We start from the raw sequence: 17,057 nt of genomic DNA, 5'->3' as shown, positions 1-17,057 counted from the left end.
CCCTCCCCCTGCCCCTGCCCCTGCCCCTGCCCCTGCCCCTGCCCCACTCCCTTCCTCACTGTGGGGGCCTTGATCTGCTCCCCCCACGTTTTGCCTCCCCCATGCCCCTTGTCTCCTACAGACTTACCTGCTGGGTGGTGCTCTACACCCCAGTGGGCTATGTTGCTGGCTGCAGGCTGTGGCTGCTCATCTGTGTCTTTATGCACACCTTCCCCCCATTACAGTAGCCTGGAGCCTGTGCCCTGGCTGTTCTGTGGTCCTCTCTGCTAGTACCACTGCCCTACTAGGTGGCCTGGACATTGCAGTGACGATGGCAGAGCAGAGCCTGGGCTCAGGCTCCAAAACCATATGAGTGGTTAATGCATTAAACAAATTAACTATTTGCTATTTTTCCTATTTTTATCAGAGAATTGGTGATTTTTAAACAGAGAAAACTAGGACTCCTAAAAGTAGATGTTGTAGGAAGTCTTCATTTAATAAGTTTTATTGATGAAAATGGCATTTTTTACCAAAATAGTGGTTTTGAATATTTTTTGAGTTTTATCTAAAAAAGGATGGTTAAAATTTGAATAAAAAATTAAAAAATAGGGTTGGGGCTTTTAAAATTAAAAAAAAAAAGGAAACTCCCAAAAATGTTTCAAGAGATTTTTAAAGGATTAACATGGTTCAGTCTGTCACTTTTTTCACATGAACAAAATACCAGTTCTAACAATAAGAATTTGGGTGGGAGAATTAGGGGAGGAGAGATCCAGGGATCACCAACCTCACCAGTACCAAAAGGAACAAGGAAGTGTCAGCAGGAGATACTGGCTCAGACTGTTCAAACTGGAATGATTTAACCCAAGCCCTCTTTGAACTTTACACTTGTGTAAACTTGCACTCATGAGTTTGCACAGAAGTGGACCCAGATCTAAGTTGCATCCTAATTTGAATTTGGCATAACTACTAATCAGTTGACAAAGTACTGCAAAACCAAAGCAATCTTCCCAGGTTTGTTTCTCTCCACTACAGTGTCCAGGTAACTATCTGTCTATCTATTTTCAAGAATCAGCAACCAGCTGACATATTGGTGAGGCAGATAGTGAACCTATGAGGGTTGCTTTCTGAGTTTGGAATGAAGTTGTTAATTAGAAGATACTCAGTTTAAAATGATACTAGGTACAATTAAAGAGTGGGGCAGTACCAGCTGGTACTGAGCAGTTTCTAAAAGGTACTAAAGGTCATCCATTTTCTGTGACTCACAGATTTAGGCCTTAAGTTATTGCATAATATTTTTCTCAGCTTTTCTGTAAGGTCAAAGAAGCAGTAAGCAGGTCATGCATCTGTGATGGCAGTGCCAAACCGACATGGTTTAACAATATTCTTTTGGCACTGACCATGAGGATAAGCGAGGGTCTCAACCTCCTGATTAACTAGAATGGGTACTCCATTATCTGACCATTTTTCCCTCAATTTGTACAGGCTTGCCCCAGACAGTAAAGAACAGGTAAGTTCTTCCACTTATTGTGCTTCTCATATTTGGTGAATTTATATCCAAATACAAAGCTTCTTCTAGTACCTAATGAGACTACTCATGGGCTTAAATATCTCACTGAATCAATGTCCTAGATACTGCTGTGAACATACAGGTTACAGTTCTACTGATGAATTGGTTGGTCTTGCTTCATTTATACCATCCATCAATCTATCTGTTTCATCTATCTCAAATGCAGTATGAATTCACTCTAGAGATTTAACTTTGCAGGAGTGTTTGGCTGCTTATTTAGCTTATAGTAGATTGAATCTAACAGGGAGTATGGAAAACTTTAGCTACTAAGGCTCAGTTTCTATTTCTTTTTGTTTGTACAATTGGGGGTGGGGATCTGTAGGAAGCTGTGCAAAAAAACTGTTCATATTGTGCAATTTCATGTTGGCCTTTGAGAAGGGTTCTGTTCAATTGAAGATTTGGATTATTCTTTCAAGTTCCTCTTGCTAAAACCCCCTGGTCTTGGATCACAGTATTCAGGGATACTTCAACAGAGAAAATAATTTAGAAGGCTGACAGTCCTTTGAAATTTTCTAGGATTTTTATGACAGGTAATTAATTTTCTATTTTTTCAAAATGGTTTTACATTATAACTATCCACAGCTACCTCTTCTTGTAAAATGAAGCAGCATGTTTCCTGTATAAGCAACATGATTTCTTAAAGAATTGTGAACAGAAAACATGGAGGCAGGGCAGAGTAGCACCATAGCCCATGATAGATGTTAAGGTAAAGGCATGATGGGATCTGATGCAGGAGGTGTGATTAAGGGATCCTGAATCAGATCCTATTGCACCAAATTACTAGTGCAGGGGGAACCCAATCTTGGGCACCCCTACACCAACAAATAGCAAGCTTGGCTCTCAGCCGCATGATTGCACTGTGATCCCATAGCTGGGAGCCCGTCAACTGATCAGTGCTTCCGGTTGTGTGTGCCCCAATCGGCTCATGGGACTTCCAGCCACAGAAGCACATATGATTCCCAGCTAGGGACTATGGGTGGTATACTCCCTTGACAGGAAGCCCTAATCAGCTGAAAGGCCTCCCAGCCTCTGGAGCATACGGGAGTCTTGACAGGCTCCTGTGTGCTCCAGAGGCTGGGCACTGGCTGCACATTCAGGCATGATAAAAAACAGCCTCAATTTTGTGTAATAACTTTGTGGCTTATTTCTTGCTTTATCACACCATTAACTGATTCAACACAGGACCAGGCCACTACTTAGGATGTGATTAACCAGTTAATTATGTGTTAAGTGTAATTAATGTCTGTCAGAGGCCATAGAGATTAACTGGTTCAATGAGGCATAAGCTTTCATAGGCAGCAGCCTACTTCATCCATGCTATGAAGTATGAACTCTGAAGTAGACTGGTGCCTACAAAACCAGTCTGAACCAGTTAATGTCCAAGGTGCTGCCCTGCCCTGCCTTCTTGAGGTATACCAGGGGAGTGAGAGGGCACCTGGGACTCAGTAGAATGAATAGGCCAAATCCAGATGCCACATGAGGCACTATCTCTAAGCACTTCTGCTTACTGAAAAGTGACAGTATGAAAGTTAAGAATCTGATATTACAATCTCACGAGGCAGGACTTGAATATGACTACTGATGTTGCAATGCCTTTTACAGAATAGGTTTCAAGTGACAGCTCTTCCAAAGAACAACGATAAGCGTAAGAAGAAAGCTATATCAACATAGTTCTTTTAGATATAAGCTGATCTTTATGTCAAAAGAATCCAAAAGCGGGCTGGAGCTCCTAATGGGCTATGTCAACTTCAGGGTTTTAACATTCAGCTTTTGCTTCATCTAAATAGACCTGAAACCAGGAGGAACCATTTTATTCATAGGCAGAAGGAGGAATCATGACAAGGACTTGCTGTGTAAACCCTATACTTGTTTTTATTAAGTCCAGTTTATCTTTCACTAGATCAGCATCAAAAGTAGTGTAGTATGATAATTAAATTGGCCAATATTGACAAGCTTCCAGCAAATGCCATATTAGCTACTATGAATATCATATCTTTGTACACAGGCATCTCGTAAGGTTGGAGTACAAGCCAAAAAGAACATTTTCGCTGTGTTCATTTACACATGCACTTACTGCAGAGTTGACTAATTAGCTCTGCAGTAAAGCATCACTATCTATAGTCACAGTGCTATTAGGCTGCAGTAATCTAATTAACTCTGATGTAGAATAGTGCTGCCCAACTCACGTACTATCCTATGGCAGAATGCAGGGCTGCCTGCCAGCTTGTCCTGCACTGTAGCACCCTCGTGGTCCAGCCAACCTCTCTGCAGCTTGTTGAGCTGGGGCAGATCAGCTCTGGGCTGTCAGGCTGACCCCCTGGGCCCGCTGCCTGCTGGGGCTGTGCTGTTTTGGCTCAATGTGCTGCAGTCCCAGGCACATGCATAAATGTTGTGCCCAGGAACAATAAATCTGGAGTGCAGTGTGCTGGAGTTTTTTCAGGCACATTAATAGCATGCGTAGACATGCCATCTGACCAGAAAACTGCTTCTGTTTCCATTAAGCTCTACTGTGCTGTCTTCATAGACAACAGGTTTGGGGACTCCCTATATCTACAAACAAATGGAACTAGAATGGGCACACAGATGGCTCCCCAGTATGCCAACATATTTATGACAGACCTTGAAGTCCATTTCCTTCACAGCTGCCCTCTCACTCCCCTGGTATACCTCAAGTACACTGATGACATCTTCATAATATGGACACGTGTCCATACACAGAAATGTCACCATGACTTTAACAACTTCCACCCCTCCATCAAACTAACTCCATGCAGCAGATAAATTTTGTAGACACTGGCTGCATCTATGTGAAATGTCAGTTGTGCAGTACTTCATTACTACGGGGTGCATCTACACGTGGCCATATGGTGCCATTGTTATGGCGCCATCACTTAGTACTTCCTTGTAGAAGTACTAAATGATGGTGCAATAACAGCCTGTGCCGTGCCAGCTGTGCATGGTTATTTTTAGCTGCTACTTCACCATAGCAGGTGAATAGCACGCCATAATGAAGGAGTGTGTTGCTATGGTGACACAGCTGCAGCATTGCGGTTTTTGCCCGCCAATGCTACATCACCGTAGCATGTTGCTATGGCGATGTAGTGTCGTGTAGATGTGCCCACTGTGCAGTAGTGTTGCGTGGCAGGAAGTGCGATGCAACGCTACTGCCCAGTAATAACAAGTTACTGCACAGTTAGTGTGACCTAAAAGCCATTTGGTGATGCTACTGTGCAGTAACTCTCATTATTGCGCAGTCATTTAGTACTTACTTGTTTATACAAGTAATAACTGCACAGTCAGCATCTCATGTGGACATGGCCACTACAGTGGCGGTTGGCAGTGGCCACATCACTACTGCATTGTATCGGAAACCTATTGACCTCCACAACTACCTTCGTGCCACCAGCTTTCATCCTAAACACATCACTAGATCCATATACAGCCAAGCTTTCCTTTTCAACTGAATCTGCTCTGACCACACCAACCAGGATGGATGAACACCTGAAGGACCTAGAGCTGGGACTCCTACAGTTATAATACAATCCCCAAACTGTAGCCACTCAAATCAACAAAGCCAAGCTCAGACCGTACTCTGACCTGCCAGTACCAACCCTGGGAAAAAGACACTAGTATCCCTCTGGTTGTCACCTACAATCCTACCTTGAACACCCAAGGCACATCATTAATGATCTCCAACCTCTCCTGGAAAAGGCTGACCATCACAAGGTAGCCTTTTCAGACAGACCTGTCCTGACTTACAGACAGCCCTCCCTCAACCTCAAGTGGTATCTTTCAAACAACAAACTAATTAACTCCCCTCCTCACCAAGGCACCAGAGCTTTTAATTGACTCAAATGCCTGCTGTGTCCTCACATCAATGCAAACCACAACATCAACAGACCTCATAACAAAGAGTACAACATCCAGGTTTCATCCACCTACAACTCTACCAATGTCATATACACCATCACCTGCTTACAATGCCCCTCTACTGTCTACATCAAACAGACAAGGTGATCTCGACATGTAAGAATGAACGAACACCAGTCTCACATCAGCTGTAAAAAGACATAAAAGCCTGTGACAGAACACTCCATCCTATCTGGACACTCCATTGCTGACATCATGATGGCTGTTCTCAGGCAACCAGTTTGAATGGGAAACTGCAGAACAAGAAATCATCCACAAACTGGACTGTGTTAAATATGGTTTAAACAGGGAATATGGTTCCTTCGCTCATTATGTGGATTAGATTTTTGACCCCCTTTGTTCATGTAAGTTTACTGCTCATTTGCTTTTCTCTCTTAGAACTGTCCCTATTTCCCCTCTCCCCTCTGTCTCTCTCTTTCCCCCTCCCTTGTCTTTTGGGGCACTTTTATACATGAAGAAAATTGCCCTTTTTTTGCAGTTTAATTCACAATTTACATATACAGTTTTTTTGTGATTTAAATGAGTTTGTGATGCAAAATAAACCACATTCCAATGTATTTTAGTTTGCATCGATGCAAATTGCAATGATACAGTCACTGATCTGTCACTTGTACATGGTAATTCATTGAATGATGTGTAATGAGCCCCCCTGTCCACCAGATACAGCTACAGTTCTGTGTTGTTAGCCCCTTTGTACACTAGATGTCACTTCAATTTGCAAGTATTTGTGTGTAGTGAGTATTTTTGACACCAGATGTAGCAGCCCATCCTGTCATGAATCAATCTTTTGCTCACCTATGCAGACACCCCTGCCAGGCCAGCATGGCCCTGGCCAGGGTGCCTGCCCGGGCCATGCTGTCCCTGGCTTCCAGGGGTGGTTGCAAGTGGTCCTGTCAGCCCATAATCCACCCCTGATTAATGAAAGGAATAAAAATCTGCTTGGGCACTTTACTTAGGCACCAGGGAGTGGTTTCATTTCCTGCTAAAAAGCAAATTGCAGCTGCCTGCTTCAAGGACTGCAAGCAGCAGACAACCCTGGGAAGCAGACACTGCCTGCACGGACATCCCTTCCTGCCCAGCGTGGTTCTGCCCAGGGTGCCCACCTGGGGCTGGCGGGCTGCTGGGTGCTAGCCACATGTACCTGCTGTCACTGCTCCAAACCCTTCTGGCCCCTCCCTGCCCCTGCAGGATAACTGCTCTGCTCCACTGCTACACAGCCCTCAGCACCTGCGCTTGGGTATGCAGGGCTGCAGGACAACTGGTGTGAGGATAACTGGTGCAGGACAACTAGGGATGCTAAATAAAGTTGTAAACATTGTCATGCCTGTCTGCGTGCCATGTTGGTGGGAACCAGGAGCCAAGGTGGTGCAGGCAGGCCAAGCAGGGAGCCCAAGAAATATCTTGCCCCATAATGCCATGCTAATCTGATCTTAATTTAGCCCTGACATAGCTGGTAAGGAAATGAATGCTGATAGAACTGACCCACTACTCATAAAGGGGTCACGTTTAATGGTCGTGTGTGGTCACAGATCACCACTTGCCAGGTTTCTGTTAAAGCACTGAGGAAATAAATGGTGTTGGGGGTGGGGGCAGAATTCAGCTATGGCTAGTTACAGGTGAAGTCTCAGGAGCTACGCTCTTCAAAAAAACTTTCTGCAAGTGTTGCATGTTATGCTGGAGCCAGTGAGCGGCATGTTCTGAATGTCTTGGTACCACTGGTGGTGGGGTTCTGGGGAGTCACAGTAAGGAAAAGTACCTTTGCCAAACTCAGTGACCCAGACACTGTGACCCATTGACCCAGACACTGCTCCTGGCAGCCCCTGCCCGACTGACCGACTGCTCCCCCCCACCTGTCCAGGACACTGCCTGTCCCTTCCCTGGCATTGGGCCAGCCACAAGCCTCCAGTTTGGCTTATACCTGAAGTCTCAGTCACCAGGAAAAACTATGAAAAGTGTCTGCCCTGGTAAAACTAAAGCTCGGGTGGAGTGCGGAGGAGACTTGTACACCAGAAAAAAATGTTATGATGCCTGCATGCTAGAACCTGCAACTCTGGAATCACACAACCCCATACTGCTTTAAATGGTAAATGAAGCTGCTCTTAGTAGCCTACTTAAAGCAGCAAAGTGGTTATTAATTCTGTACCAGTGTCAGATCAATGCACAGGACCATGGGCATGAATAAATCTGCCAAACTAATCAACTGGGGGGGGCAGTTGAAAGTGTAGCACAACCAAGTTGCGCTTTGTGATGGGAAAGACTCTGGTAAGGGATGTCCAGGAGATTACCTGGGTGCCACAGAGGCATGGTGTTGTGTAGCCCAAAAAGGACTTGCAGCCATAATCAGCCAAATAGCCAGTTCCTTACATGACTCACTGATTAGCTACACTTTGCTGATATTTTTGGTGCCAAAACTTGCAAAAAACCATCCAGAACAAGTATGCCCTTAAGATACAAAGTTGCAAGCATGGTGCCAACATGTCCAGTGTCCAAACTTTGTGCATCAAAAAGAAGGTTGGAGTGAGGGAACTTCCCTGGAACCGTTTACCTCAAGACTTATAAATTGAGGGCACAGATCCCCAGGTACCCCTTATTGATCCAAGATGTTGGACATTGGGGAGAGAAGAGAGAAGACTAGGGCCCATAGGACTAGGACCACTTGGTCCTACACAGAAACAAAGAGCCTGGTGCAGGTGCTGGGGGACTGCAGCCTGTGGGCAAACTGGCATATATACCTTGATGTATTCAGACTTGCTGAGTGGAGGCACAACAAGATGATGGTCCAGTGCCATGTCAAGGCCAAGATTCTGCAGGCTGCTTTCCACAGATATGTTGCAAGAGCATAGTGGCAGGGCACCCCAGTGCATAATGTGTCACATTACAGCTACCTCCATCTACTAATGGAGATACTTGAATGCCCTAAATGGACGCAGATCTCCATGCCATCCTCTGCTCCAGAGACCTTGCTGATCATGGCTGCCACTCGAGCTGGCTCAAACAAGGAAGATAGCAACAGGGCACTAGTAATCACACCTATGGATTCTTTTGATGAGGAAAGACCCACAACCTCGACCTCCACACCTGATATGTGAAGCCATCTGGGGACCCTTAAGTCACCTGACACCTGAACTGACAGCAGCGAGTGGGCTGGGCTGTGACGTGAAGGGGGAGGAGGAATTGGGTTGGCGTTGGACACAGCTTTAAAGACCCCATGAGTTAGTGGGCAGTATAGGGAGGTGCAGGGCAATGCACAGCAGGGAGGCTGTGATGGGCAGTTGTTTGCAGCCGCTCAGCCCTACAACCCCCACAGCCCATGCAACCCCTTCTCGATCATTTTTGCCTAAACACTACTTATCCGTTTGCAAGATGTACTGAGTATAAAGGTCTCAAAAAAAGACTCTAATTCCCGCATTTCTTGATTTTCATCTCTGCTTGGTACACCACTGCTGAGCAAACACAGGCCAGATAGGCAGGCTGTCAATGATGCCCGGACAGATAGGATTCTCAGTGCTATCAACAGCTGTTCTGTGTGGCTGCACAAGATTGCCAGGCAGGTATGTCTCACCAGCAGCCGCTTCTCATCTGGGCACCGTGGCAGGAGGCATTCATTCCCGTACAAAGGGGAGAGAATGGTAATAAAATTCGGAAAGTTAGAATTCTTATTGCTTAACTGTTATAAAACTTGCTGATTACTGTTTATTGCTTGCTGTTATACAAGTTGTTGATTATTGCTCATTACTTATTGTTACCATGTAAATGCTGTTTTGGAGGAAGTTTCTAAATTATGGAAGTTATGCTTACTTAATATATCAATTGTGTTTAATTCTGTAAATAAAGCTTTGTATGTGCTTGGCTCTGTGTTCCATGTGTGTATGGGGCAAGGGGAGGGATTTGCATATGCTTGATAGGAACACCTTGCTTTCAGTGCCGGTGATTAGCAGGTACTCAAGCCAGGCTGCCTGTCTGTTTGCTGCACTGCCGAATCAACAGCAGTTGACTGAGGAACCTGTAAAACTGGAAAACCTAGTAAATCCCCATCTCACCCTGCCTGTCCTGGTAGCTCACCAGTGAGGGGCACTGTTGAGGCTTGGGGGGGGGGCTGTGGGTAGGAGTGGCAGAGAGATGCCCCACCCCCCAGCAGGTTCCCAGCACCTGGCCCTACCCAACACCCATAGGATACCTGGGACTGTGTGTGGCCCCCATTTGTTTTGAACAGCAAATGAAACCACTCCCAGGCATTCATGTTAGCTGGCCAAACAGTTATTAATTTTTTGCATGACCCAGGCTAGAGGCATTGTGACCAGACAACTGCAATTTGCTTTTTAATGGGAAGTGAAACTGCTCTGGGCACCTATGAAAGGTGGCCAGTGGTTTTTATTTCTTCTAAGCAGAGGTGGATTATGGGCCAACAGTGCACCTGGCAATCAAGGCCTCTTTGGGGAGCCAGGGGCAACGTGGCCCAAACATGAATCCTGGCCATGGTTGTGCTGGGTGGCTGGGGTCTCCATGCAGGAGGTAGCTGCTTCCTGGGGCTGTCTGCTGCGTGCAGTCCTGGGAAGCTATAATTTGCTTTTTAGTGGGAAATGAAACTGCTTCCTGGCACCTAAGGAAGGTGCCCAAGCAGTTTTTTATTCCTTGTATTAAGCAGGGGTGGATTATGGGCCGACAGGGCCACTGGCAACCAGAGTTCCTAGGAAGCCAGAGGCAGCATGGGCCAGGTGGTCACTCTGGCTTGGGCCATGCTGGGGGGCCAGAGGTGTCCATGCAGGAGGTGGCTGCTTCCTGGGGCTGTCTGCTGCCTGCTGTCCTGGGAGTGGGTGCCTGCAATTTGCTTTCTGGCAGGAAATACATCTGTTCCCAGGCATTTAAGGCACCTATATGCTTTTTTATTCCTTGCAGTAAGCAGGGGCATATTATGGGTCAACGGGGCACCAGTGCCGCTAAGAAAGTATGGGGCAGTCCCATCCCACTTTGCTGGTGCTGGCAGACAGACCAGCAGAGGGGCGTGCAGGAAGCCAGGGGTCCCCTCCACCCAAACTCCATCTTGCCATATTCTGAGTTACTGAGGTACTCCCTTTCTGGGGAAACACCCCTGACCCTTAGTCCATGGGTGGACCAGTCCTCTCTCATTACTGCAATGTGTCTGAAGCAAGCCAAGTTATGTTTAGCTAGGTTAAATCACCCATCCCCCAAAACCAGGTATGTACAACCCTTCCCATTACAGCAGGCAGACATGGATGAAAAATTAATTTTTATTAGACCAAAGCAGTTAATTTATTGACAATAATCTAAGCAGACCTAAAATAATGTGGGAACCCCAGAGACGACTGTAGGGGTGCAGGACCCGGGGCAAATCAGCCTGTGGAAGGCCCCTTTAACACTGTGAGGGGCAGGGCCACAGCCACTCTGCCTAGCTCCCACCTGGCTCTGTGGGGCCACCCAAAGCATGGGGTCTGGACCGGTCACCCTGATTCACCCCCTCCCCCCCCCAGTGCCAAGGATGGACCTGGGGATGCCCACTCCTAACGAAAGAGCAGCATTACCAACTAAGAATCCTTTACCTGCCATATGCTCTTCTTTCCCAGCCATGCACTCTCTGCTAAAGCCTAGTGATGCTCTCCTTCACCCTGCCAGATTTGGGGCACCCCTTGCTTGCAGACAATGCTGTGTCCCTGAGGGTCACCTCCCAGATAGAGGCAAGCTTACTGGATTTTGCATGATTGGTTCCAGGGGAAGCCACTTATGATTTGGGGCTGCGGTCATGTGCCTAAGGATATCCTCTCTAAACACTGACTCTGAGCGGCGGCTCTCCTTGAGATAGCATGGCATTTTGTGCTGTCTATGATATGTGCTGGACATGCTTTTCCATCCCTCTCTAGCCTCTCTAAATGTCTCCCAGATTTCATCCCACCACTCATCCATGGTGTTCCCTCATGATTCTGCAGCTGCCACCAAAGCCTCCATCATGCTTTCCCTGGAGCATTGCTGCCTGCGGCGGAATTCATGCATTTGCTCAGCTCCAGTGTGAGCTGGTGTTTATACTTTGGACGCACATCCCCAGCTTCCACTGTGTGTGGTAGCTGGTAACAGGAATGGGAAAACAAAGTATTTATGGTCAAAGATCTGGACCCCACTACCTAAATGAAATAATGGTTAACCCCCACCTAAGCAACTTTCAGAAAACCCACAGCATGTCCACCCCACTGGAAGTGAAACATTGCATGCCTACTCCAGTCCCACAAATCAATATAATCTCCCTTCCCTGACACTTACAAGTCCTAGGTGTGGATCCTCTGGTGGCTCTGGCACCAACATAATCTTTGTGTCTCTGGAACTTCTCCCATGTCACATGAGTCTGGTGGGGAGGAGGGGACATGATAGTATCACTGTTGTATCTGATGCATCCTCCCCCTCCTCTGTGTTATGTGGCCAAATTATCGGCAAGAGTGGTTCCATGGTCAAGATAACTGCTTCTTGGCCGTCCCTATCCACCAGCTCCTGTGAGCAGTCATCCAACTCCTCCAACATGTTTCCTGTAGGAGTGGCAGGACAGTATGTGGACTCTTGGTTAGGTGTGCCCTCCTGAACCCCCATTGTCCCAAACAAATGAGAGAAGCCTCATCTCCATCCTTGGCGAGAATGATGGACAGCTAATCATAGAATGGGGCAATTGTGCATGCTGACCCAGAACAAGAGTTCTTGTCCTTGGTTCAATGGAAGGCACATTTCAGGGCCCTGATCTTGCTGCAGCACTGTGTCCAATCTGAGTTGTGCCCCTACACCTTAATTTCCTTGGCAATGGCCGCATTATTTTATTTATTTTCCAGGTTCTCCAGAACATTCTCTTCTGAGCAAATATTGATCAAATCTTTAAGTTCTTCTTGGGTCCAGTTGGGGCCATGGTTTATAGATGTATCTGGCTCCTACTCCATACCCACAAGACTTGACTTGTTCTTTGGTGTTGCCATCGAGTATTTTATTGTGACCAAAATGAGTCACCATAGGGCTTGCTATGCTGTCACCAGAGTCATTAGATGCTTTCTGGCAAAGGCTGAGAGCAGATATATCGTCATGCTTTTCTGAAATTCCATATATGCATACTTATGAAGATACTGGCAGTCAGGGGCTCATGTGTTCTTTCCTAGCGAAACACCAGTGACATCCATAGCTTGCCCCAAATTGTTCCCCATTGTCCAGAAGGATAGATCATAATGGCTGTCTTCCAATCACACCCAAAAGTCTCTGGCTGGTGGCTCTCTCTTTATGAACACACACCCTCCCCCACAATGTCCACCTATCAATTACTCAACTGTTCTGGGGATCTATTTGGTCTTAAGGGGGGAAAAATCGGGGTTTGTCCATTCACTGTTCTGCTCAGTGCCCCCCTTTTTTACCACTAAGTGCTTGATGGATTTCAGGGTGTATTGACAAGAACCCTAAAACCCCAAGTTTTGGAAGGAGGGCCAGTTAGAGGAACCTGGTATGTTTAAAAATTGAAATGGAGCAGGGCTGTTAATACTGCCCTATTCCAAAACTGGATGTAGAGCAATTTCAGACCATTATGGATGTGAGATTACTTGATGGTTCTGGTGCCTTGATGCCTGGCATAGCTGCTGGTGCGCTAATGGGAGTTGTTCAAAAATAACGTTGGCACCACACACCCACATTTCTTCCCTTGCTTATTTTGTGGTGGGGTAAATTGATGGGGTGATACTTCTTGGTGGGGACTATTCCTTGGTCCAGTAAATGGCATTATCTACTCCCCCAGGCATATGATGGTTTTCTAGGGTCATCCTCAAGCTCTTAGAGAATAGGTGGGACATACTTTGCTCTCTCCACCCCCACCTGCAGACCAAACGCTTTGCTGAGCTCACGCTTAGCCCACGGCCTCAAGAACTGTGTCTGAATTGAAGTGTAAATAGCATAGCTGTTATAATGTTAACAGATTCTATTCAACAGCCCTAGCTATTCAACCAACCCTGCTCCCACCCCACCCACCCCAGTGCACCTTTGTGATGCTGTGAGCTAAACAACCATCCTGTTGTGTCCTGCAAAACAACATGGCTTTAATGAACCCTGATGGGCTGAGTGAGGAGAACCAAATGCTGTTGGATGTCCTGGAGATGTCTGACCATAGAATGGAGGCACTTGATAATGCAGAGATGCTGCTACTGTCTGCAAGGAAGGGTTTGATGAACCTTCTACGAAGTTGCGAAGACACACCAGAATCTAATTATCCCTGACTATACCAGGAAATATACTGTGTAGGTGGAGTGGGAGAACTGAGAGGCAGTCACAGCAACAATCAAAGGGTCTGGGTCCACATGAGCAGCTCTGATGAGTGGCAGTGAATTGTACTGTTGACTTGGGATGATCAACAGTGGCTGGAGACATTCTGTATGATCAGGGGGACATTTCGTCACATAGTCTTGATGCTGGTGCCAAAAATTGTGCAGCAGGATACTGTTATGTGTCATCCCATTGCACCAGACAAGAGGGTGGGCATGACCATCGTGAAACTGGCTACCCCCACCAACCTCCGCTACATTGGGAATCAGTTTGGTGTGGGTTCCTGCATGAGGTATGCCAGCTGCTGCATGATGTCATGGTGAACAACTTCATTTGCCTCCATAACCCCATGGAAGTTGTTAAAGCTTTCAAGGCCATGGAGTCTGCTAACTGTGTGGATGCATTGGACAGCACACACATTTCAGTGTTATCCCCCTCACAGATGAGTCACTCATTCACAAACAGGAAGGGATTTGCCTTGGTGATCCTCCAAGCCATAGTGGATCACCAGAGACATTTCACCAACATTTATACAGGCTGGGCAGGCAGTGCTCATGATACTTGTGTTTTTAGAAACTTGCTGCTGCTTCATATGATGAAGAAAAGACAATATGTGCCTGGAGTCCCCAGTACAATGATCTGGGGTGTTTCTATTACAGCTTCCTGCAGTTACTTGCACTCTGAACAGCCGACACTGGGGTTGTGTCAGGGCATGGGAGGAGATGCTGCCTGAGGGGGAAAGGAGAATGACATTTAGGGGTATGTGAAGTAGGCCCTATTTGATTTGGATTTGGATTTGGCCTGAATCAGGGACAGTGATTTTATTTGTTGATTTGGATCACTGTCCCTGATTCGATTGGGCTGAATCTGAATCTGAAGATTCGATGCTGATTCAGACATAGACAGAGCTTTCCAAGTTTTTTTCTATATACCTCGAGGTATCAGTGCGGCTTGTGAATGCTGCAATGCTGGACCATTTCCAGAGGAGTGTGTGCGTGTGTGGGGGGCCTCCACATACTTGATAACAAACTCAGAAGTGGACCAAAAGTACTTCCAGTCCACTTCCAGGTCTGCCAGAAAGCATACAGGGGGGATCCCCTGTGCCTCCCTGGCTCAGTGATTGGCCACAGGGGGACCCTGGTTCCCCCCCCGACCCAGGAGGTACCAGTCACCAAGCCAGGAGGACACAGGGAGGCCCCCCCCCACATGCTCCCCGGCAGACCTGGAAGTGGACCGGAAGTGCTTCTGGAGTCCCCCGTGCTTCTGTGGGATGCTCCATTCACCCCAGCATTGCAGCACTCATGACCCCTGCTACTATGTAGAAAAAACATTTACAGTTGTCTCTATGTCTAAATCTCTGAATCTTTACAAATCTCTTCAAATTGATTCAGAGGTTTCCAATTTGATTTGGAGAGATTAAGGGGTCCTCTGATTTGATTTGGATTCAGAGGTTCAGGCACCGAATTGGGCTGAATCTCTGCTGAATTGAATCAGAGACCGAAGTTTCACACAGCCCTAATGACATTGTCAGGCTGCCAGACTGCCTGGTGCAGTGCTGGATCCCCAGCCCAGGGCCACAGGCATCGCCTTGCTTCCTCCAAGACCGTGCCAGGGCCTGATTCACTCCACCACCATACTCACAAATTGGTGCCTGACACCCGATCTTGCATCACACCCTGAGCCTCCCTGGACCTAGGGAGTCCTGGGCCCAGGTGGGTGCCATTTGCTGTGAATGGCAAATGAAACTGCCTCCAGGCACCCGTTAGGCAGCCAAGCGGTTATTATTCTTTGCATGAGCCAGGGGTGGATTATGGGTGTACAGGGCACTTGGGAGACAGGGACAGCATGGCCCAAGCTGGAACCCAGGCCAGAACCATACAGGGTGGGCGGGGGGGGAGGGGGGTCTGTGTAGGTGGTGACTGCTTCCTGGGGCTGTCTGTTGCCTTCAGTGCTAGGACCGGGTGGCCACAATTTTACCAGGAAAATGAAACTACCCTCAGGGACCTAAGTGAGCCAGGGGCAGTACAGCCCCGGCAGGTACCCACACAGCATGGCTCTGGCCAGGGTGCCTCCCTGGACTGTACTGCCCCTGGCTAACCTTAGTTAGGTGCCCAGGAGTGGTTTCATTTCCTGGTAAAATACATGTAAATAATTAATGAAATTACTGAAATGACAATCAATTTAATTTGGTAAAATTAATGAAATAACACCAGTTTCAGTTAGGTAGAAATGCCCAGAGATTGTATAGTGCTAAAGTAAAGCCAAAGACAGCCAAAAAGGTCTTTGGGTGACCTGGTCAAAGAAAATTGACCAGCAGCCACAATCCCATAATGCCTAGGCAAAGTGTGGACAGGTGACATGCCCCACCAATCTTGCAACATTTTTGCACCAGACTGAGGGGTTCACATGGGTCATTTTGGGGCCAGGATGGGTTGAGCTGAGATGGCGTCTATCTGACTCTGAAGCCACTATATACATCTTAGGAGCATGCTGGTGATGGACCCCATGGGACACCCCTCATAGTTGAAGGTACCCCCCCATATCAAAATCACACCAGACCCCCTACCAGCAACAGCAGCTGCCAACCGTAAATCTGATGCCACACAGAGTGCTAAGGCACTGCGTGCATTGATTGAAAAAAACTGAAAGTTAGGAAAATAAAACTTTAATTTAAATTTAAATAAATAAAACCAACAAACGGTGAAAGCTGAAACACTGCCCAATACCCACTCCCCTAATCCACAACTGGAAAGCAGTAAATAAAATGAAAAATGTAAAATGCCCTCTTTTAAATCCTCTGCCTCTCAAAACAATGAAGCCCAGCAGTTTAGGGGCAACCCTCTTGCAAAGAACTGAGGCAGCCTTCTTGACAAAGTGACAGACCATCATTCTGTAGGGAAAGAAAGAAGATGTGGGGGTTTGCCCCATACTGCCAAACTCATTTTCCTCGCTTCCCTATATAAAAGATTTTTCCAAGGGAGATTTCCCCAAGATTGCTCTGAAAATACCTATACACTCAGTGTGGCTAAATATCTTTGTGCAGGGGTCTGGTTGGAGGCATTGGCCATTGTCAAGTGAGGCACAGCTGAAGGGCAATTGGGAGAGAGAGATGGCAATTAAGCTGACATGTTCCAATGTATCCTAACCTGTACTTTCATGCTTTCCCCTTGTTACCAGATGCCCAAGCTCCACTCTCCCTGCAATGGAAAACTTACCACCAGCTGCACTTCTGCCTCTGGCTCCTGTTCTAGATGTTGCAGCTGATGGGGCAGGGAAGGGGGCTGGGGAGGGTGTG

The 17,057-nt window shown here is 46.9% G+C and overlaps 1 protein-coding gene and 1 long non-coding RNA gene across 2 annotated transcripts in view; one reads left to right on the top strand and one right to left on the bottom strand.

Moving 5' to 3' along the window:
- FSHR (follicle stimulating hormone receptor) overlaps positions 1-17,057 on the bottom strand; it is a 211,743-nt gene that overhangs the window by 5,049 nt on the left and 189,637 nt on the right. The gene's annotated exons all lie outside the window — the stretch shown is intronic.
- The window catches only part of LOC109296745, a 17,150-nt gene continuing 13,639 nt past the window's right edge, over positions 13,547-17,057 (top strand). Inside the window, exon 1 of the long non-coding RNA XR_002097040.1 lies at positions 13,547-13,646. This is a non-coding gene — a long non-coding RNA (uncharacterized LOC109296745). The remainder of the gene's footprint in view (positions 13,647-17,057) is intronic.

Source organism: Gavialis gangeticus, unplaced genomic scaffold, assembly GCF_001723915.1.
Source record: "Gavialis gangeticus isolate Ggan-Ray unplaced genomic scaffold, GavGan_comp1, whole genome shotgun sequence".
Taxonomy (NCBI): Eukaryota; Metazoa; Chordata; order Crocodylia; family Gavialidae; genus Gavialis; species Gavialis gangeticus.
Note: the sequence above shows the minus strand (reverse complement) of the source record. Positions and strands in the feature narration are given on the sequence as shown.